Source organism: Rattus norvegicus, chromosome 8, assembly GCF_036323735.1.
Source record: "Rattus norvegicus strain BN/NHsdMcwi chromosome 8, GRCr8, whole genome shotgun sequence".
NCBI lineage: Eukaryota > Metazoa > Chordata > Mammalia > Rodentia > Muridae > Rattus > Rattus norvegicus.
In genome coordinates this window covers 93,983,585-94,005,783 of record NC_086026.1, presented here as the reverse complement: position 1 = coordinate 94,005,783, position 22,199 = coordinate 93,983,585, and the positions used below count along the sequence as shown (strand labels likewise).

At 42.2% G+C, this 22,199-nt stretch overlaps 1 pseudogene; it reads right to left on the bottom strand.

Moving 5' to 3' along the window:
* Positions 1–1,111: 1,111 nt before the first annotated feature.
* LOC120094530 (U2 spliceosomal RNA) lies at positions 1,112–1,225 on the bottom strand (annotated as a pseudogene).
* Positions 1,226–22,199: the final 20,974 nt, after the last annotated feature.

Sequence of the window (22,199 nt, the reverse complement as noted above, 5' to 3'; positions counted from 1 at the left end):
ATGAATTTGGCCAGCAGACTAAAGTAGGCCATGAGAGAAGAAGGGGGAAGAAGAGCGAGAGGAGCCACAGACCGAGAGAGATAGCCTGTGCCAAAAAGGCTGACTTACATAAGGATGAGGTGTGGGAGCAGTAGCCTAGCCTTAGGGAGAAAAGGTTTAGGATGAGAGACAGCTTGAGAAGTGCTGAGAGGAACCACAGGTACTGAGTCAGACTTATTCTGGGTTTAGACCTCACCATAACCATAAGGTTAAAAAAAAAAAACTCAGATAATTGTTAGTTCACAATAAAAGCTATTGTGATCACAGCATTCAGACTTATGTAATCCATGTTGTAAAGTTTAAGTGTGATAAGTCTCAATGTTTCTATGCTTTGCTTAAAGTCCGATCTCGTGAAACCAGCTCTATACTAAACCAAGAATTACACCTTCCATGCTGGCTTACTTCTGAGAGTACACTGGGCAGTACAATGAGATATAGCCCACATTGTTCTTAAGGCTTAGCTGACTCATTGAAGACAGGCCCCAGGGCTTGCAGATCCTCTCTTGAGCATTTTTTAGATCATTATTAAAGAAACCAAGGAAAGTGTATTTTCTGCTACTTTCTTTAAGTTTCCACTTCATTTCTTTTTCTAAATTTCCCTCCTTTTCCCCACTCCTTGCTAGGTCTTTTATATGCAACAAACGTAATTTGAAAGTAGACTGAACAGGTCTCAAATTATGACCTAAAAATAAAGTATTTTAATATGAAACAGACATATTTACTGACAATTTCCAGGTACTATTGACTAAAGTGTAATGTGGTTTCTAAAATATGAAAGACTTAAAAGTGGTGCAGACATCACAAGATGAGTATGGATTAGAAATAAAAGAATCAGAATTCTGACATCATTCTTATAAAGAAAATATAGATGAGATGTTCTAAGTAATATACATATACATATATATACATATATATGCTACATATTGCATTATATCAAAGAATTATTGTTAGAAACAAGTCCTAATGGGCTACTAAAAGGTCTGAAGAAGCATTGGTTCATCACTCTCGACAAACTCTCTTACATATTTTACTGATTAAATTAACCATCTTTTTTTTTTCTTAAATTCCCCAGAGGGGGTGCACCGTTCCTGGAGGTACTGCAATACCAGGTCGATGCGTGGAGTGGACGGAGCAAGCTCCTATTCCAACTCCTAGTTCCAAAAATCCAACCATCTTTTTTTAATATGCATTCCTGTGAGGGCATCAGATTCCCTGGAACTGGAGTAACTGACAGTTGTGGTCACAACTGCCATGTAGGTCCCGGGAATTGAACCTGGGTCCTCTGGAAGAACAGCCAGTGCTCTTAATCACTGACCCATCATCTCTCCAACCCCTCATTAACAATTTAATTCAATTTTATTACCTAAGGTATTCTAGGAAAAACCTGATTGCCTAGAATTTTTTTTAATGTTGAGCACTGACAGCTCACCACATGCCCAGCATTCTTCCAAGTACCTTATATTAATTAACTAAAACCCGAATGCTGCTGGTATGACCTTCATGTTATGAGGACACAACTATGAAATAGTAAGTAACTCGGGTTCACCCAACTATAGTGTCACGGAAAGAAGACCCAAAACCTGAGCAATTCGATTCCAGCATCCACGAGATGAGCCCCTGTGCTATGATGCGTCAGAAAAGCCAACAAACTGCTTTGTGTTGGTGTTTTCCAAGTCATGTGACTTCCCCAACTGGTAATAACAGTGACACATGGTTCTGTGCAAACTCCAAAAACAACTCATACCAATTTTACCAATTTATTACTTTTGTAAACAATGAAGGAAGCCTTTAGATATAAATACTTCTGGTCTCTCAAAAAGCTCTCGAATGTGGCTGCAGTTTTATTTCGTGTTTCGTTTGGTTTTGGCATAACTTTAGTGTAAACAAATCCTTGGTACCATAAATTACCTGCCTTAGGAGAGTTTGACAGTGGACTTTATTAAAAGCACCACACCAGCACTTCAGTATTTCTGTTACCTGCTAGTGCATGGGGTCACTGGCCAGGGAGGGAAGGGAAGAAGTCAGTAGGAATACAACAGAAGAGAAAGTGAAATTTACCAATGATTACAAAACCAGACACTTCCTTCAGCTCGCTAAGAAGGAGACAAAGCTATTCCTGAGAGGTGGTATTAGAGAGGGGATATAAAAAGAGAGTTCACAGAAATGAGAGAAGCTGGGAAATGACTACAAGGGATTCGGGAAGTACAGGTTGCCTTTCGTTCCAGATTCACCATGTTTGATCGTGTGTGTCTTCAAAGCCCTTGCGCTCAACATAAAGAATGAGCAATGGTTCGTTTCCTCGCAGCCACCCTCCACCCAGTCATTATGTTTTATGAACAGTTGGGCAGTGGGAGGGATGGAATGGGCAGTCCATCGTTTCAACAAATCTGTTTCAGCGTTTCTGGGAAAACAGATACATTGGCATACTTTGTTTTAAAAAAAAAAGATAAATTTTTACATAAGTACTTTAGGAAAGGGGCTATAAATCGGTCGGTTTGAAAACTATTCTGCATAAAGCAGCAAATTTTTATGCGATATAAGTATCACTGAAAGGAAATATTCGTGCTGAAAGCAGACTGACTCTGATGAATTGGGAATAAAAGCACATTCACCTTTGAAAAATGTACTATGAAGTTAACTATTAAGAATCCCGCTGTTATTTGAGATGTTTGTCTCCCTGTGGTTTGAAGAAATATCCAGGTTAAAGGAAACTCAATGCAAGTTCCAGCTCAGTTAGAAGAAGAAAAATAAGAATAAAGCTGGGAGCAAGGAAAATATCATATATTCCAAAGGAGGAACGTGTTCTTCTCTGGAGATGGAACCCTCTTTGCTCCAAAGATTTCGTGGGCATGTGCAGTCTCACCCTCTCATGGACTGTGATGTCAACCCCAGTGGATTTATAGGCAGCGGGTTTCCTGAAGTAAAGTCCAAGACGTGACAGTCCCAATCCCACTCCTCTCTAGCTTTCTCATGGCGATGGTCCGTCTATGCTCATTAAACTTTGCTTAAAAAAAAAAAGGTTCGGTCCCCAGCTCCGAAAAAAAGAAAAAAAAAAAAAAAAAAAAAAGGAAAATCTAAAAGGAAGGTGTGTGTGCAGTAACTCCCGAACCTGCTACATCAGAACTAAAGCTAACTTTTTCCGTCCCCATTCACTCAGTGCGTTTGTCTTTACTTCAGTGAGATCAAACAAAAGTTACCGTGGATTTTCCTGCAACATTTAAGTTGTCCGGCGATCTCTCATAATATTCCAGTGGGGATTCTTTACTTATTTTTGTGAGTTTTTTTTTTAACTGTAACAACCACTGTAGGGGTGATTATGTATTATTCTATACAGAAGAACTCTAGGCAGAAGGGGAAATGCTTATACGTTCGTTCTACAATTCCATGCACTTTAGCGATGCATTAATATGTATTAATGAATATCAGCTCATCAAGTATTTTTCAAAAGGGTATAAGCTGGACCTTTTCTCTCTAGTGTTTCCAGATCACGCATGAGTTCTAGTCACAGCTTAATGCTACTACGTCATCATGCAGATATGAGAGAGAAAAACAACAACTTGGCTCTCACACTTACTAAAACTGATAACATAGTGACTCTCCGACAGGCCTGTTGTAAGAAGGAAAGGAAATGATGAGCAGAAAGGGGCATAATTTCACGCCCAGCACATGATAGCCAATCAGCAGGTCTGTCACCGCTACCGCCAACCGCATGTTACACTTCCGGGTAAAAGGTTTCCCCTTCTAGTTCTGCTGAAGAATATACAGCACAACACAGTGATCCTTGGATAATTTTATTATTCTTGTTGCCTCAAGTTTATTTAAGCTATGGAATCCCAAGAGACTGCTCTTCCGCCTCTGTCTGAAGTATGCCTACCTCACCATCTCAGTTGGCCAAGTGTAGGGCAAAACGGGAATTGACCTGATTCATTCCACAGCACAGAATCCATTCTTGAGGAAGATGATCTGTGACCACTGCCACAGTCATTGTGTTAACACAAAGTTACAAGTGAATTAAAATAACCCCTCCTACCAAAGCGTACTCTGTGGAGATGTAAGTCGTGGACTTTAGCCCACACGAACATTTACCCTAACATTCTTATCAGAGTACACAGAACGCGTTCAACATGCTATTGATTTTACTCAACTAACATTTATTCAGCATTCACTGTGGGCCAGCTGCTGAGTGAGATTCCTGATGCCAGTAGTGTTTGAGAGACCTCTCTTCCTTGGTCTTGCTTGATGGAATCAGATCACTTAGCTGGTCACCAAAAACCTGAGTCCCTTCCATTTTCTCGGATGCTGCTCCTGTCAGGACACATCAGACGCATTTTGTGTCAAAGGAAAGGCTATAGTGCAGTTAACTTGTTGATGATAATGCACAATAGAAAAGAAGAAACAGACAATGAGGAAAACAAACCAGGGGCCAGCAAGATGGCTCAGTGAACAAAGGCATTTTCTGGCCTGACAACCTGAGTTAAGTCCCCAGGACCCACACGATGGAAGGAGAGAGTTAACTCCTGCAACTTGTCCTCTGACCACATGCACACAATGGTATCTCTGTGCCCACACATGGGATAAAAATAAATCAAAATGTGCTTTTAAAAAAAGAAGGATAGCAATGTACTCTTCTGGAGCAGAGCAAGCATAGCCTTCCTTACTTTTGAGTGACAGGAAGAGGTAAAAGTGGTGAGGTAAAACAGACCAGATTATAGTCTGCCATGTGGGATTTAAGGACTTGACAAAGTGGTGAGTGCTGTAACGACGATAAAAAACAGAATAAACCACAAGATAATATTTGTTTTCAAAGCCTCAAAAGCCTAAAAGCTTTCTAAATGTAACTGGTGTCCAAAAGTAAGTTAGGTTTGCCTTGATTCTGACTTAAACACCAGAAAGATCATGGAAGAAAATCCCAGGAACACTTTCTGAGAGCCTCAAAGCCTTTTGTGAAGCATCTGTTATGAATCCATAGGCAAATCAGTACGTGAAGAGGAATGGAAGAATGTCTGAGGGTAAAACTCAGGAAGACCCATCACGCAAGAACAAAATGTCTTAAAGGAGGGCTGTGGAACGGTGTGATGTACTTAGATGTTTAAACGCTGACAACAGCAGTAAGATCAGCTGGATGTCAGAGCCAAAGGGTCTTATAAACTCATAATCTGATTTTTTTTTGAAGTATCTTTATTTTGAAGAAAGAGATGCTGACGGATCACTTGTGATAAAGTATCTTGCTAAGATCCTTGCCCTTGTCATGGAGCAGGGCATCACACAGCTTCAAGGTGACCAAATATAAGCTTGGTCAAACTATTGCACAAATACACACTTAATGTTTGAGGGTACACTTAACTCACAACATTTAAATGGTTTGTGATCTGACACTTTAGCAAAGTCCCTATAACCAGCTCCAGAGTTTCTGTGCAATTGTAACAAGTGACTTTCAGAAGAAACAGTACATTTTCTTGGTTGGGTTAGAGTTTAAGGACCTTTGGTAAATAAAGAGATGAAGCTAGTAAGTTGCAACTTGTATGTGAGCCTTCTCTAGCTGCCCTGTCTCCCTGTCATTTAAATCTAAAACGTTAACTCCCTCTCAAAAACTTCTGAGCACATCCTCTCCTCCTTCGGTGTTAACTACTTTAATAAACTATCATTTTGTACAATGCAACATAAGGGCCTGGAATGACAACTCTCTGGCAAGAGCACTTGTTGCCGTTATAGAAGCCCTAGGTTCAGTTCCCAGCACTCATGTGGAGCAACATACAATTGCAATTCCAGTTCTTGGGACCAAGAGCCTCTTCTGGCCTCCACAGGCAACAAGACACATGGAGTATATGTGCATGCACTGAGACAAATTAACATTGCCTTGCAGTGGTTTATGAGACTAGCCCCCATGGCAGGGGTGGAGAGTGGGAGATTCATATACTTGAATGGTTTGTTGCCCAGATCATGGAACTGTTTGGGAAAGATTGGGAAATGTGGCTTTGTTGAAGGATGTTTGTCATTCCCAGTTATTTGCTCTTTCTGCTTTGTGCTTGTGGATCAGACGTAACCTCTGAGCTAGTGTTCTAGCACCCTGCCTGCCTTCCTGCCTTCCTGCCTGCCTGCCTGCTGCCTGCTGCCTGCTGCCTGCTGCCTGCCTGCCTGCCTGCCTGCTGCCTGCCTGCTGCCTGCTGCCTGCCTGTCTGCCTGCCTGCCTGCCTGCTGCCTGCTGCCTGCCTGTCTGCTGCCTGCTGCCTGCTGCCTGCTGCCTGCTGCCTGCTGCCTGCCTGCCTGCTGCCTGCCTGCTGCCTGCCTGCTGCCTGCCTGCCTGCCTGCTGCCTGCTGCCTGCTGCCTGCTGCCTGCTGCCTGCCTGCTGCCTGCCTGCTGCCTGCCTGCCTGCTGCCTGCTGCCTGCTGCCTGCTGCCTGCCTGCCTGCTGCCTGCTGCCTGCCTGCTGCCTGCCTGCTGCCTGTCTGCCTGCCTGCCTGCCTGCTGCCTGCTGCCTGCTGCCTGCTGCCTGCTGCCTGCTGCCTGCTGCCTGCCTGCCTGCTGCCTGCCTGCTGCCTGCCTGCTGCCTGCCTGCCTGCCTGCTGCCTGCCTGCCTGCCTGCTGCCTGCCTGCCTGCCTGCCTGCCTGCCTGCCTGCTGTCTGCCTGCCTGCTGCCTGCCTGCCTGCCTGCCTGCTGCCTGCCTGCCTGCTGCCTGCCTGCTGCCTGTCTGCCTGCCTGCTGCCTGCCTGCCTGCCTGCTGCCTGCTGCCTGCTGCCTGCTGCCTGTCTGCCTGCTGCCTGTCTGCCTGCCTGCTGCCTGCTGCCTGCTGCCTGCTGCCTGCTGCCTGCTGCCTGCCTGCCTGCCGCCTCCTGCCTGCCTGCTGCCTGCTGCCTGCTGCCTGCTGCCTGCTGCCTGCCTGCCTGCTGCCTGCTGCCCACCATGCTTCCCACTATGACTGTCATAGACTCGCCCAATAGTAAGCCTCAAGTATAGTCTTTCTCCTATAAGTTGCCTTGTTTTGATGGTTTTTTTTCCACAGTATTTGAAAGTAACTAAGGCTATTGCTATGAAATGCCTGATGATATTGTTTGTTGTTTTGAGGAATGTGGAAGACTTTGGGACACTGAACTGGGAAAATTCTTGAAAGCTGTACGTGGGACTTAACAGGTTGTCCTAGTTGGAGCTTGAAAGACATAGTGCTAAGAGCCAAGTGTACTACAGAGGCCCAACTCAAGAGGTTAAAGAGGATAACAATATTATACCTGGGCTAGAGGCAAATCTTTCAATATTTTAATAAAGGCTGTGGTTGTTTTTTGTCTTGTTCTGAGAATCTACCCAAGACAAAACTGAAGAATTTTGGACCAATTTCATTGGCAGAGTAAATTCAATATAGCCTAATATTGACTCTATGGTGTAGTTATTAGTAAGCACTCTTAAACAGGTCTACAATGAAAAGGGGCAAGCAGAGAAAAAGAAAATACAAAATGTACAGTTTGAGGAGAAAACTAGCACCAGAAAATCTAATGTTGAAGCCCAGGGTGAGCTGAAAGAGATGAAAAGGCTGACATAGAATAGAATAAGGGAGTGGTGCCTTCTGCAGGAAGCCCCAACCACCTGAGCTTCCAAATTGTAAAAAGAAGCAGCTTAAGAAAATAACTCTTCATGAAAAGAATCAACAAAACAAAGCTTATACAAGTGTAATCCAAGGAGGGGGCCAGGCTCTGTACCAAGGAGCCAGCCACAGAGTTCTGGTTTTAGAGTCATGAAAGACACAGAAGTAGTTGTGGAATCTTTGTCTGGTATTAAAGAAAGCCACCGAGGTAAGGTATGGGGCAGGGGAATTCCTGCACAGAGGCCCGCAGAGACCACTGTGTAAAGCCGTGAAGGTGAATTCTGAATTGGAAGATGTAGAAGGTGCTAGAGCCATGGGATGACTGACGAGGAGAGGTGCAGGCTGGGAGTAGAAACAGCCCAGGAGGGAGAAGTATGTGGCAGCGAAGCAGGAAGAGAAGAGCCATCTAAACCCTTTGACATGAGACACAGAATTACTGCATTTGGAGATTTCCCTCCTGGTTTTGGTCTTGCTTTGGATGTCATTATTATGCCCTATTCCCCCCTCTTGCGATGATAATTGTGTTGGCTAGTTTTATGTCAACTTGACAAAAGATAGAGTCATTAGAGAGGAGAAAGTATCAACCCAAAAAATGTCTCCATAAGACTGTGTAGCCGAGTCTTCGTAGCATTCTCTTCATTAGTGATTGATGTGGGAGTTCTCAGGCCGTTGTGTCAGGAACCAACCCTGGACTGGTGGTCCTGGGTCCTATAAGAGCAGGCTGACCAAGCCAAAAGGAGAAAGCCAGTAAGCAGCACTCTTCCACGGTCACTGTAACAGCTCCTGCCTCCAGGTTCCTGCCCGGTTTGAGTGTTTGTCTTGACTTCCTTCAGTGATGAACATTTTTGTAGAAGTACAAGCCAAATAAAACCTCTCTTCTGAGTTGCTTTTGGTCATGGTGTTTCATCATAGCAATAGAAACCCTAACTAAAATGATATATTCTATGGCATTGTACATTGAAAGTACATAATTTGGTTTTTCATTTTGCTGGGAGTTACAAAAAAGAGACTGGTTTGATTCTCAGAAGAGATTTTGGACATCAAGCTTCTAAACTGTGTTGGGTGCATGAAAGAATATGGGGACTTTTGAAGCTGAACTAAATGCATTTTGCATTACGGTATGACCACAAGCATATGGGGATTAGGGTATAGAATGTGGCATCCATAGGCTTATATATTTGAATGTTCTGTTCACATATTTGAATGTTCTGTCCTCAGTTGGTGGAACTGTTTGGAAAGGATTCAGAGGTGTGGCCTTGTTAGAAGAGGTGTGTTCCTGTGGATAGACTTTGAAAATTCACTCTTTCTGACTTGTGCTTACAGATCAGGATATAAAATCTCAGCTACTGCTCCAAGACCATGCCTTCCTTCCTACCATGATTTATGGACTCACCCTTTGAAGCTGTTGCCTTAGTCATGGTGTCTTATCACAACCATAAAAAAAAGTAAGACATACATATAAGAAATAAGAAATAGACACCCACGGATCCCGGCCCGCAGCAGCTCTCTGCTCCCAGACCCGGTGAGAGAGAGACCCAACCGCCTGGTCAGGTGGGCACTCCTGAGGCTGCAGAGCGGAAGAGACCACCAACACTGCTCACCCCTGCCCACATCCCTGGCCCAAGAGGAAACTGTATAAGGCCTCGGGGCTCCCGTGGGGGAGGGCCCAGGAGCGGCAGGACCCCTGCCTGAGACACCACCGGAACCTGAAAGAAACAGACTGGATAAACAGTTCTCTGCACCCAAATCCCGTGGGAGGGAGAGCTAAACCTTCAGAGAGGCAGACAAGCCTGGGAAACCAGAAGAGACTGCTCCCTGCACACACGTCTCGGACACCAGAGGAAAAAACCAAAGACCATCTGGAACCCTGGTGCACTGAAGTTCCCGGAAGTGGCGGCACAGGTCTTCCTGGTTACTGCCGCTGCAGAGAGCCCCTGGGCAGCACCCCACGAGCGAACTTGAGCCTGGGGACCACAGGTAAGACCAAATTTTCTGCTGCAAGAAAGCTGCCTGGTGAACTCAAGACACAGGCCCACAGGAACAGCTGAAGACCTGGAGAGAGGAAAAACTACACGCCCGAAAGCAGAACACTCTGTCCCCATAACTGACTGAAAGAGAGGAAAACAGGTCTACAGCACTCCTGACACACAGGCTTATAGGACAGTCTAGCCACTGTCAGAAATAGCAGAACAAAGTAACACTAGAGATAATCTGATGGCGAGAGGCAAGCGCAGGAACCCAAGCAACAGAAACCAAGACTACATGCCATCATCGGAGCCCAATTCTCCCACCAAAACAAACATGGAATATCCAAACACACCAGAAAAGCAAGATCTAGTTTCAAAATCATATTTGATCATGATGCTGGAGGACTTCAAGAAAGACATGAACACACTTAGGGAAACACAGGAAAACATTAATAAACAAGTAGAAGCCTACAGAGAGGAATCGCAAAAATCCCTGAAAGAATTCCAGGAAAACACAATCAAACAGTTGAAGGAATTAAAAATGGAAATAGAAGCAATCAAGAAAGAACACATGGAAACAACCCTGGATATAGAAAACCAAAAGAAGAGACAAGGAGCTGTAGATACAAGCTTCACCAACAGAATACAAGAGATGGAAGAGAGAATCTCAGGAGCAGAAGATTCCATAGAAATCATTGACTCAACTGTCAAAGATAATGTAAAGCAGAAAAAGCTACTGGTCCAAAACATACAGGAAATCCAGGACTCAATGAGAAGATCAAACCTAAGGATAATAGGTATAGAAGAGAGTGAAGACTCCCAGCTCAAAGGACCAGTAAATATCTTCAACAAAATCATAGAAGAAAACTTCCCTAACCTAAAAAAAGAGATACCCATAGACATACAAGAAGCCTACAGAACTCCAAATAGATTGGACCAGAAAAGAAACACCTCCCGTCACATAATTGTCAAAACACCAAACGCACAAAATAAAGAAAGAATATTAAAAGCAGTAAGGGAAAAAGGTCAAGTAACATATAAAGGGAGACCTATCAGAATCACACCAGACTTCTCGCCAGAAACTATGAAGGCCAGAAGATCCTGGACTGATGTCATACAGACCCTAAGAGAACACAAATGCCAGCCCAGGTTACTGTATCCAGCAAAACTCTCAATTAACATTGATGGAGAAACCAAGATATTCCATGACAAAACCAAATTTACACAATATCTTTCTACAAATCCAGCACTACAAAGGATAATAAATGGTAAAGCCCAACATAAGGAGGCAAGCTATACCCAAGAAGAAGCAAGAAACTAATCGTCTTGGCAACAAAACAAAGAGAATGAAAGCACACAAACATAACCTCACATCCAAATATGAATATAAAGGGAAACAATAATCACTATTCCTTAATATCTCTCAATATCAATGACCTCAACTCCCCAATAAAAAGACATAGATTAACAAACTGGATACGCAATGAGGACCCTGCATTCTGCTGCCTACAGGAAACACACCTCAGAGACAAAGACAGACACTACCTCAGAGTGAAAGGCTGGAAAACAACTTTCCAAGCAAATGGTCAGAAGAAGCAAGCTGGAGTAGCCATTCTAATATCAAATAAAATCAATTTCCAACTAAAAGTCATCAAAAAAGATAAGGAAGGACACTTCATATTCATCAAAGGAAAAATCCACCAAGATGAACTCTCAATCCTAAATATCTATGCCCCAAATACAAGGGCACCTACATACGTAAAAGAAACCTTACTAAAGCACAAAACACACATTGCACCTCACACAATAATAGTGGGAGATTTCAACACCCCACCCTCATCAATGGACAGATCATGGAAACAGAAATTAAACAGTGATGTCGACAGACTAAGAGAAGTCATGAGCCAAATGGACTTAACGGATATTTATAGAACATTCTATCCTAAAGCAAAAGGATATACCTTCTTCTCAGCTCCTCATGGTACTTTCTCCAAAATTGACCATATAATTGGTCAAAAAACGGGCCTCAACAGGTACAGAAAGATAGAAATAATCCCATGCGTGCTATCGGACCACCACGGCCTAAAACTGGTCTTCAATAACAATAAGGGAAGAATGCCGACATATACGTGGAAATTGAACAATGCTCTACTCAATGATAACCTGGTCAAGGAAGAAATAAAGAAAGAAATTAAAAACTTTTTAGAATTTAATGAAAATGAAGATACAACATACCCAAACTTATGGGACACAATGAAAGCTGTGCTAAGAGGAAAACTCATAGCGCTGAGTGCCTGCAGAAAGAAACAGGAAAGAGCATATGTCAGCAGCTTGACAGCACACCTAAAAGCTCTAGAACAAAAAGAAGCAAATACACCCAGGAGGAGTAGAAGGCAGGAAATAATCAAACTCAGAGCTGAAATCAACCAAGTAGAAACAAAAAGGACCATAGAAAGAATCAACAGAACCAAAAGTTGGTTCTTTGAGAAAATCAACAAGATAGATAAACCCTTAGCCAGACTAACGAGAGGACACAGAGAGTGTATCCAAATTAACAAAATCAGAAATGAAAAGGGAGACATAACTACAGATTCAGAGGAAATTCAAAAAATCATCAGATCTTACTATAAAAGCCTATATTCAACAAAACTTGAAAATCTGCAGGAAATGGACAATTTCCTAGACAGATACCAGGTATCGAAGTTAAATCAGGAACAGATAAACCAGTTAAACAACCCCATAACTCCTAAGGAAATAGAAGCAGTCATTAAAGGTCTCCCAACCAAAAAGAGCCCAGGTCCAGACGGGTTTAGTGCAGAATTCTATCAAACCTTCATAGAAGACCTCATACCAATATTATCCAAACTATTCCACAAAATTGAAACAGATGGATCAGTACCGAATACCTTCTACGAAGCCACAATTACTCTTATACCTAAACCACACAAAGACACAACAAAGAAAGAGAACTTCAGACCAATTTCCCTTATGAATATCGACGCAAAAATACTCAATAAAATTCTGGCAAACCGAATTCAAGAGCACATCAAAACAATCATCCACCATGATCAAGTAGGCTTCATCCCAGGCATGCAGGGATGGTTTAATATACGGAAAACCATCAACGTGATCCATTATATAAACAAACTGAAAGAACAGAACCACATGATCATTTCATTAGATGCTGAGAAAGCATTTGACAAAATTCAACACCCCTTCATGATAAAAGTCCTGGAAAGAATAGGAATTCAAGGCCCATACCTAAACATAGTAAAAGCCATATACAGCAAACCAGTTGCTAACATTAAACTAAATGGAGAGAAACTTGAAGCAATCCCACTAAAATCAGGGACGAGACAAGGCTGCCCACTCTCTCCCTACTTATTCAATATAGTTCTTGAAGTTCTAGCCAGAGCAATCAGACAACAAAAGGAGATCAAAGGGATACAGATCGGAAAAGAAGAGGTCAAAATATCACTATTTGCAGATGACATGATAGTATATTTAAGTGATCCCAAAAGTTCCACCAGAGAACTACTAAAGCTGATAAACAACTTCAGCAAAGTGGCTGGGTATAAAATTAACTCAAATAAATCAGTTGCCTTCCTCTATACAAAAGAGAAACAAGCCGAGAAAGAAATTAGGGAAACGACACCCTTCATAATAGACCCAAATAATATAAAGTACCTCGGTGTGACTTTAACCAAGCAAGTAAAAATCTGTACAATAAGAACTTCAAGACACTGAGGAAAGAAATTGAAGAAGACCTCAGAAGATGGAAAGATCTCCCATGCTCATGGATTGGCAGGACTAATATAGTAAAAATGGCCATTTTACCAAAAGCAATCTACAGATTCAATGCAATCCCCATCAAAATACCAATCCAATTCTTCAAAGAGTTAGACAGAACAATTTGCAAATTCATCTGGAATAACAAAAAACCCAGAATAGCCAAAGCTATCCTCAACAATAAAAGGACTTCAGGGGGAATCACTATCCCTGAACTCAAGCAGTATTACAGAGCAATAGTGATAAAAACTGCATGGTATTGGTACAGAGACAGACAGATAGGCCAATGGAAAAGAATTGAAGACCCAGAAATGAACGCACACACCTATGGTCACTTGATTTTTGACAAAGGAGCCAAAACCATCCAATGGAAAGAAGATAGCATTTTCAGCAAATGGTGCTGGTTCAACTGGAGGTCAACATGTAGAAGAATGCAGATCGATCCATGCTTATCACCCTGTACAAAGCTTAAGTCCAAGTGGATCAAGGACCTCCACATCAAACCAGACACACTCAAACTAATAGAAGAAAAACTAGGGAAGCATCTGGAACACATGGGCACTGGAAAAAATTTCCTGAACAAAACACCAATGGCTTATGCTCTAAGATCAAGAATCGACAAATGGGATCTCATAAAACTGCAAAGCTTCTGTAAGGCAAAGGACACTGTGGTTAGGACAAAACGGCAACCAACAGATTGGGAAAAGATCTTTACCAATCCTACAACAGATAGAGGCCTTATATCCAAAATATACAAAGAACTCAAGAAGTTAGACCGCAGGGAAACAAATAACCCTATTAAAAAATGGGGTTCAGAGCTAAACAAAGAATTCACAGCTGAGGAATGCCGAATGGCAGAGAAACACCTAAAGAAATGTTCAACATCTTTAGTCATAAGGGAAATGCAAATCAAAACAACCCTGAGATTTCACCTCACACCAGTGCGATTGGCTAAGATCAAAAACTCAGGTGACAGCAGATGCTGGCGAGGATGTGGAGAAAGAGGAACACTCCTCCATTGTTGGTGGGATTGCAGACTGTTAAAACCATTCTGGAAATCAGTCTGGAGGTTCTTCAGAAAATTGGACATTGAACTGCCTGAGGATCCAGCTATACCTCTCTTGGGCATATACCCAAAAGATGCCTCAACATATAAAAGAGACACGTGCTCCACTATGTTCATCGCAGCCTTATTTATAATAGCCAGAAACTGGAAAGAACCCAGATGCCCTTCAACAGAGGAATGGATACAGAAAATGTGGTACATCTACACAATGGAATATTACTCAGCTATCAAAAACAACGAGTTTATGAAATTCGTAGGCAAAGGGTTGGAACTGGAAAATATCATCCTGAGTGAGCTAACCCAATCACAGACAGACATACATGGTATGCACTCATTGATAAGTGGCTATTAGCCCAAATGCTTGAATTACCCTAGATCCCTAGAACAAACGAAACTCAAGACGGATGATCAAAATGCGAATGCTTCACTCCTTCTTTAAATGAGGAAAAAGAATACCCTTGGCAGGGAAGGGAGAGGCAAAGATTAAAACAGAGACTGAAGGAACACCCATTCAGAGCCTGCCCCACATGTGGCCCATACATATACAGCCACCCAATTAGACAAGATGGATGAAGCAAAGAAGTGCAGACCGACAGGAGCCGGATGTAGATCGCTCCTGAGAGACACAGCCAGAATACAGCAAATACAGAGGCGAATGCCAGCAGCAAACCACTGAACTGAGAATAGGTCCCCTATTGAAGGAATCAGAGAAAGAACTGGAAGAGCTTGAAGGGGCTCGAGACCCCAAAAGTACAACAATGCCAAGCAACCAGAGCTTCCAGGGACTAAGCCACTACCTAAAGACTATACATGGACTGACCCTGGACTCTGACCCCATAGGTAGCAATGAATATCCTAGTAAGAGCACCAGTGGAAGGGGAAGCCCTGGGTCCTGCTAAGACTGAACCCCCAGTGAACTAGTCTATGGGGGGAGGGCGGCAATGGGGGGAGGGTTGGGAGGGGAACACCCATAAGGAAGGGGAGGGGGGAGGGGGATGTTTGCCCGGAAACCGGGAAAGGGAATAACACTCGAAATGTATATAAGAAATACTCAAGTTAATAAAAAAAATGAAAAAAAAATAATCATTGGTTTGATATGAATATTCAATGGTGTGTTATAGTGACAACGAAGGATTTCTCTCGATTAACCGTCTTACATGGTGATATCACTCGGTACAGTGTTGGTTTATAGCCATACTGTGTAATCACACCATGATACTAAATCTTTATAGGAGAGAAAATTTCTACTTACATGAGAAGACATGTAATTTAAAAGGCAGTTGTTCTAGTGCTTTCTACTTGTGATTTCTGTCCAGAGTTCAACCATCTATCTTTCAATTAAGAGCAATTGCCCAAGCCTACAACCTTATTCTTTGTTCATGTACTAACCCTAGCATTACCCTTGAAGCCTCATAGTATATTGGAAGAGATGGGCCGTGCATGACTCCTTATGCTGCATGACAGCACACACTCTTTCTTCATGCTTTGCCAACTCAGGTCTACAATGAGAAAACAGGAAGAAAAAAAAAAGCTACTTCTAAAAATAATGTCATTCATTCTAAATGTCATTCATTCACTTTATTCATGCTAGAATTTATTTCAAAGTACACTGTTATTTTGTTTCACCGGAATTTTAATATGCTAGGACTCAGAAGACTAAATTGAACTGTCCTCATGGTCATCCACCCCAGACTTCAAGGTTTTGCCACAAATGCCCAAGGTAACTTACCAGTGAAAACTGTGACTTAAAGTAAGGCTGTTGCTCTCAGCTTTGTTCCAAGTGAGTCCCGCCACAACCAAACTACTCAGATGACACTACCCTTTCTTTTCTTATTTTTGTTTTCCTTATTTTCCTCTATAAAATACTCATGGCAAGATCTTTCCAAGCAATAAAAAGCAGGGAGAAGACAGTGTTGCTGGACTCCCTCCCCTTTAGCACAACTAACTCTGGTTCTCTTTGAGAACAGCGGTCTTCTCTTATTTGAAGAGGAAACTTTGCTGCTCCATTCCATGAGATGTAGTTTAGAACTCAGAAATTCTCAGACATGATGAACACAGTTATGGTTTGGGTTGTCTTATTCCACTCTCCTCTCTGCTCCAATCCCAAGCGCATGTGAGAAAGGTTTGGTGCCCCAATACAGCAGTGTCCAGAAACAGGACTTTGGGAAGGTAATTAAATTGAAAGACGTTTGACCTCCTGGATGGACTAATCATTTATATAGAGAGAGTCATGAACTTCTGGGGAAGGGTTTGTTGTAGGAATCTTATTAATATACACACACACACACACACACACACACACGCACACGCACACACACACACACGCACGCACACGCACACACACACACACACACACGCACACACACACACACCCTTGCCTCTCTCTGTCAGCCATGAGGTAAGCAATAGTATCCATTGTTCATCCACTGTATGCCCCTTCAATGTTTTTCCTGTTAGCAAGACATCCAAGAAACTGTGGATGAAACCTCTGAGACTGGGAGCCAAAAGAAATCTTTCCTTCTCTAACTTGATTGCTTTAGGCATTCTGCCAGCTGATTAACACGGATTTGTAAAATATAGAAAAAGATTACGAGGTTCTTGACTGAGATCATATGGATAGGATTAAATGGCATCTGAATGAAGGGCCATTAGAGTCAGTTTTGTGTTGATGCGCATGATATGTATCGCAGACATGTGGATATATTGTGCTGTGTAAAGGGGCACAAGAACGCTGCAAGGAGACGCAAGCCTCCTCTCCACATGAGATTCCAATGAAAACAGATAACCTTTTCCAGCGTTTGCTCTGGATTGAGAAGGCCAAGTAGTTCATACACATGATCTTATTTAGTCTTCACATGAGCTCTTAGAACAGGAGTTCAAGTTATAGATATTGTTTATGTTAGTCTCAAAAGCCTGCTCTAAAAATGTGCCATAAAATTGGTGACATAAAATAACAGAAACCTGTTCTTTCCTAATTCTGAAGAATGGAAGTCCAAAACCTAACAGACCCTTCTTCCGGGAGGTCTTTCGGAGCGTTCTATTCCCTACCTTTCTCCCGGTTTTCCCATGTATCTCACTGATCTTTGGCATGTTGGCCTCTAAGAGTAGCCAGACTCGGTCTGTCTTTATAGAATACTGTCCTTTTGTGTTGTCCGTGCATGACATCATCTATGATGGCTATGCTTAGTTGTCAACTTGACTACATCTGTGATTAACTAAAACCCAAAAATGGGGGCACATCTGTGAGAGATTTTGCTTAATTTGAAGTGGGAAGATCTACTTCTAATATGAAACTTTGAGGTAGGAAGATGCACCTATGTCCATATTTTTGAGCTGGAAAAACTCACCTCTAATCTGGGCTAAGTCTTCCACTGGAAACCTATGTAATGGCATAGAAGAAGAAAAGAAAGCATTTGCCCATTGCCTGCTCAATCACACCTGGCTAGCAAGTACGTTTTTCCCACTGGCATTAGAGCCTACTTCTTTGGAATTCCAGCATATACTAAGACAGACCAGATCAGTTGGGACATCTAACCCCATGCTGGACTTTCCATTCATAAGCAGTAGTGTGTGTGTATGCATGTGCATGTGTGTGTGTGCATGTGTGTGTGTATGTATGTGTCCCTAGATAGATAAATACATAACAAGATAGATGCATAGCTAGCTACATGCACACATATCTAGATACAGAGAAAGATAAATGATAGAGTAATAGATTGATTGATTGATTGATTGATTGATTGATATAGTATAGGTAAATACAGCCCCACCTCTGCCCCATCCCCAGCTTCTAGTCCTTTCTCTGGGCAACATAATTCTTTTTCTATTGTATTCCTCTTTATTTGCATTTGTTTCACCTGCCTGCACTCCTCTTTTCTGTCCTTTTCTCCTTCAGATTAACAAAATGTTTCATTTTCTTTTCTCTGTTATCTTGTGGGTAGTGCAGTCATTCCTCTTTCTTGACTAAATCCCACAAACTACAATTTCCATATCTTCAAACAAGGAAACTGACAAGTTCAGTGCCCAACTTCTCAACTCCACAGCACTGAGAACCTCCAAACGAGTTGAAAAGGAAGCACTGGGTGGAGTTTGGCTAGCCTCAGCCCAGTGTCTCTCTGTCTCGGTTCTCAGAGCTCGGCTGCCTGGGTACCTTGCCAATGCGTTCAAGCACACTTCATATTTTCCCCAGCTCTGTGGTTTGTTCTCAGAGTGAAGATGGATTTTATACAATCGAATCTAAATTCCTAGAAGCAAAGCCTTCCATCTAGAGTCGACTCCTAATAAGATTTTAGTTTTAAAAGATGAAGACGGAAAGAATAGTAAACAGAAAAAGGAAGGCAGCGTCTTAGCAGAACATTGTAAAGAATGTGTTATCAGCAGAGGAAGAGCCTTTCCCTCCAAACTCACAGAGATTAAACACAACTGAATGAGAAAAATACTTTAGGGCTTTTAAAAGGCAACAAGGCTTTTAAAATGCAGTGAAAGAACATATTAAAAGAAAAATTTAGATGTTATAAAAAAATTCCAATTTATTTAAAAAAAAAAAAAAACCTCTACAACTATAATGGTAGAACAGATCTTAACAGTTGAAGAAGAAGCCCCCCAGGGCACATGAACAATGCGTGGGAGTATTAAAAGTGCAGGAAAAGATACTGTACTCAACAAAGCAAAATAAATTGGAAATAATCACATTTGAATAAAAGAAAATGTCCTCAAGGCAGAGGCATTATAGGAGATAAAACGCCACTATATAACAATAGAAGGTAACACTTGCCAGGAAAATGACTCCACTCCGTATTTATATGCACCAACTAATATTTTAAAAAGTAGTAGAAATACAAGAAGAAATTTGCAAGAGTCATTATCACCGTGGAATATTTTATTGTGACTTTTTGGTGGTTTCTAGCTTAAACAGATAAAACACTGAAGACACAGAGCGCCACACTCATCATCGGGCTGTGTGAGGCTGCAGTGCAGACACAGACAGACCTTGCCACTGCAGGGACGATAGAACATTAGCTTTTCCTCACCACGGTCTCCAAGGACCAGAGGTCATTAAAATCCCATAGAAACATCTGGGCCCTCTCTCTGTTTAGCTTCCCATAACCTCCACAGTAACAGTTTAAAAACTTGAACAAACGGGCAAATGTAAGACTCCTCGCCAGAAAGGAGAGGCCTTCGAAGCCCATTTAAAACAGATAGGAAATGTAATCATATCTCAATATTTTTTCAAAATATATAAATTGAAAATTAATGATAAAATGATATAAAAAGGTTGAAAATTATTGTAACTAATAAGTAAATATCCTGTGACTGAAAATGAAGTCAACATCAAGGAAATTAAATTATTTCAAAGGAAGAATGGGCAATACTACTACAACATGCACAAAAGCATCTTTAGGAATAAACATATGGCCTCAAAAGAAATAGGAGAAGCAGCATCCTGAAAATTAATCAACTAAGTCTTCAAATGTTAGAAAATGAAAAAAAGAGAAGCCCTAAAATACCCCCAAAGATAATACAGGATGTAGTAAATAAGGAAGGAGAAGGAAGATGGTGAAATCAATGGCTCATACTTGTATCTGCCCCTTCACAAAGGCCATTAAACTGGTAAGATTCTGACAAGACTAATTAAGAAAAGGAAACACACATGCATACACGCAGATGGCCTTTCCACTCTACCAGAGAAAGGTTCAGACCAAGTACTCCTGGGTTCCCATCACAACTTACAGGGACATTTTGAAAATGTAGATTAACGGGCTGGGGATTTAGCTCAGTGGTAGAGCGCTTACCTAGGAAGCGCAAGGCCCCGGGTTCGGTCCCCAGCTCCGAAAAAAAGAACCAAAAAAAAAAAAAAAAGAAAATGTAGATTAACAAGGATCCCCACCCCCGCCCCCTGCCCTCCCTACAGTAGGAGTCCTGCTCTGTCGAATGAGAGAACACTGTAAAGGAGCAGTGACAGTATCTCCACAGTGACTGTGAAGAAAGTCTGGCACGAACTTCTTAGGGATTTTGTGAAAAGTAGGCTAATGCCTCTGTCCATTCCCTAGGAGCCCTGACTACAGCATAGCACCTGTTCTTATTATTATCATTATATTATTATTATTCATTTTTTACTTCTTCACATTACATTCTGCTCACTGCCACCTCCCAATCACCCCTCCCACAATCCTTCCCCCATCCTCTCTCCCCTTCTCTGAATGTGGGGACCTCCCTTGGTATGCCCCTACTCTGGCACTTCAAGTTTCTGCAAAACTAGGTGACCCCTAGGCAGCCCGGCTAGAAGAACATATTTCACTTACAAACAACAGCTTTTGGGATAGCCCCTGCTCCAGGTTTTCGAGACCCACATAAAAACCAAGCTGCATATCTGCTACATGTGTGTGGAGAGGCCTGGGTCCAGTCCATGCATGTTCTTTGATCGGTGGTTCAGACTCTGAGAGCTCCAAGGAACCATGGTCTTCCTGTACAGTTCCTATCCCCTTAGTAATATCCAATCCTTCCTCCTCTTCGTCCATAAGAGTCCCCAAGCTCCATCCAATGCTTGGCTGTGGGTGTCTGTATCTGTGTGAGTCAGCTGCTGGATTAAAGATGAGGGAACTGGAGTCCATTCATTCCTTTACGAGTTAGGTCAAGATAACAAAGGAAATCGTGGTATAGGTTTCTCCCTTAAGGGTGAGATGGCATGCATAATTTGTATAATCATTTAAAAACACTTTCTGCGCATCTTTTATATGCTTAGGTAGGCTATGAAGGTACAACAATATATGACACAAATTCTTCCAAGTGCTAACTACAAGACCTAATTTCAGTAATAGACACTGAAGACGATGTTCATCCGTAACAGGTGTTCAGAAGGTCTCGTGGCCATCTGAATGTGGCCGGGCAGTAAGAAGAGCTGAGTTAGAATTAGCTCTGGGACAGGAATGGTAGGCAAGACTGGAGATCTGAGAATGCTGAGGAAAATGATGTTCAACAGAGAAAACCTCATCACTGGCTACTCACCAGTTGGGTCATTATAAGGAAAAACGTGAGGCAACTAAGCTAGAAAGGAAAACTTACTTGGTTCAGGGTTTTGGAGCTTCAAATTTAAGAAAGGAGCCCTTGGGTGGCCTCCCCTTTTCTGAGGCAAATGGGAGGACTAGAGGATGGGGAGAAGGGGAGATGAGAGGAAGGGACTGGGAGAAAAGAGGGGAAACTACTATCAAATGTGAAGTAAAGACATAAATTAATTTTTTAAAAAGGTGTCCTAATCTATGTGATCTCTGGTGAAGATGTTGCATCATGGTGCATGCATGGGAGCAAATGGTGGAGCCTTGAACAAGAGCAGAGAGAGAGATTATGGGCAAGATCCCACAACCTTTTTCAAGGACATGTCCCCAAGGAGCTAAGGATATCTCACTGAGACAGATGTCTTTTTTTCTTTTACTTAAAAATTATTTTGACAGGTTCATCCATCCATACAGGTATCCAATGTGTTCTTACTGTATTCACCCTCTATTACGCTCTGCCATTCCCTTCCTTTCCTTATGAACCCCTTTACTTAACTCACTACCCAGAGGCTACACCATTCATGAAAATGACACCCCTTTCTTTAGCAACCATTAGTAGTCCATAACCTTTCCAGAAGTGATGGAGCTCCGGGGGCGCCTCCTCTCTCTATAAGGGAATGTTGCAAGCACAGTGCTGGTAGGTTTCCATTTGCTGTTCTGTGTTCATAACTGTAATGCTATGTCAGAGCTGGATGGCGGCCTCTGCTCCATC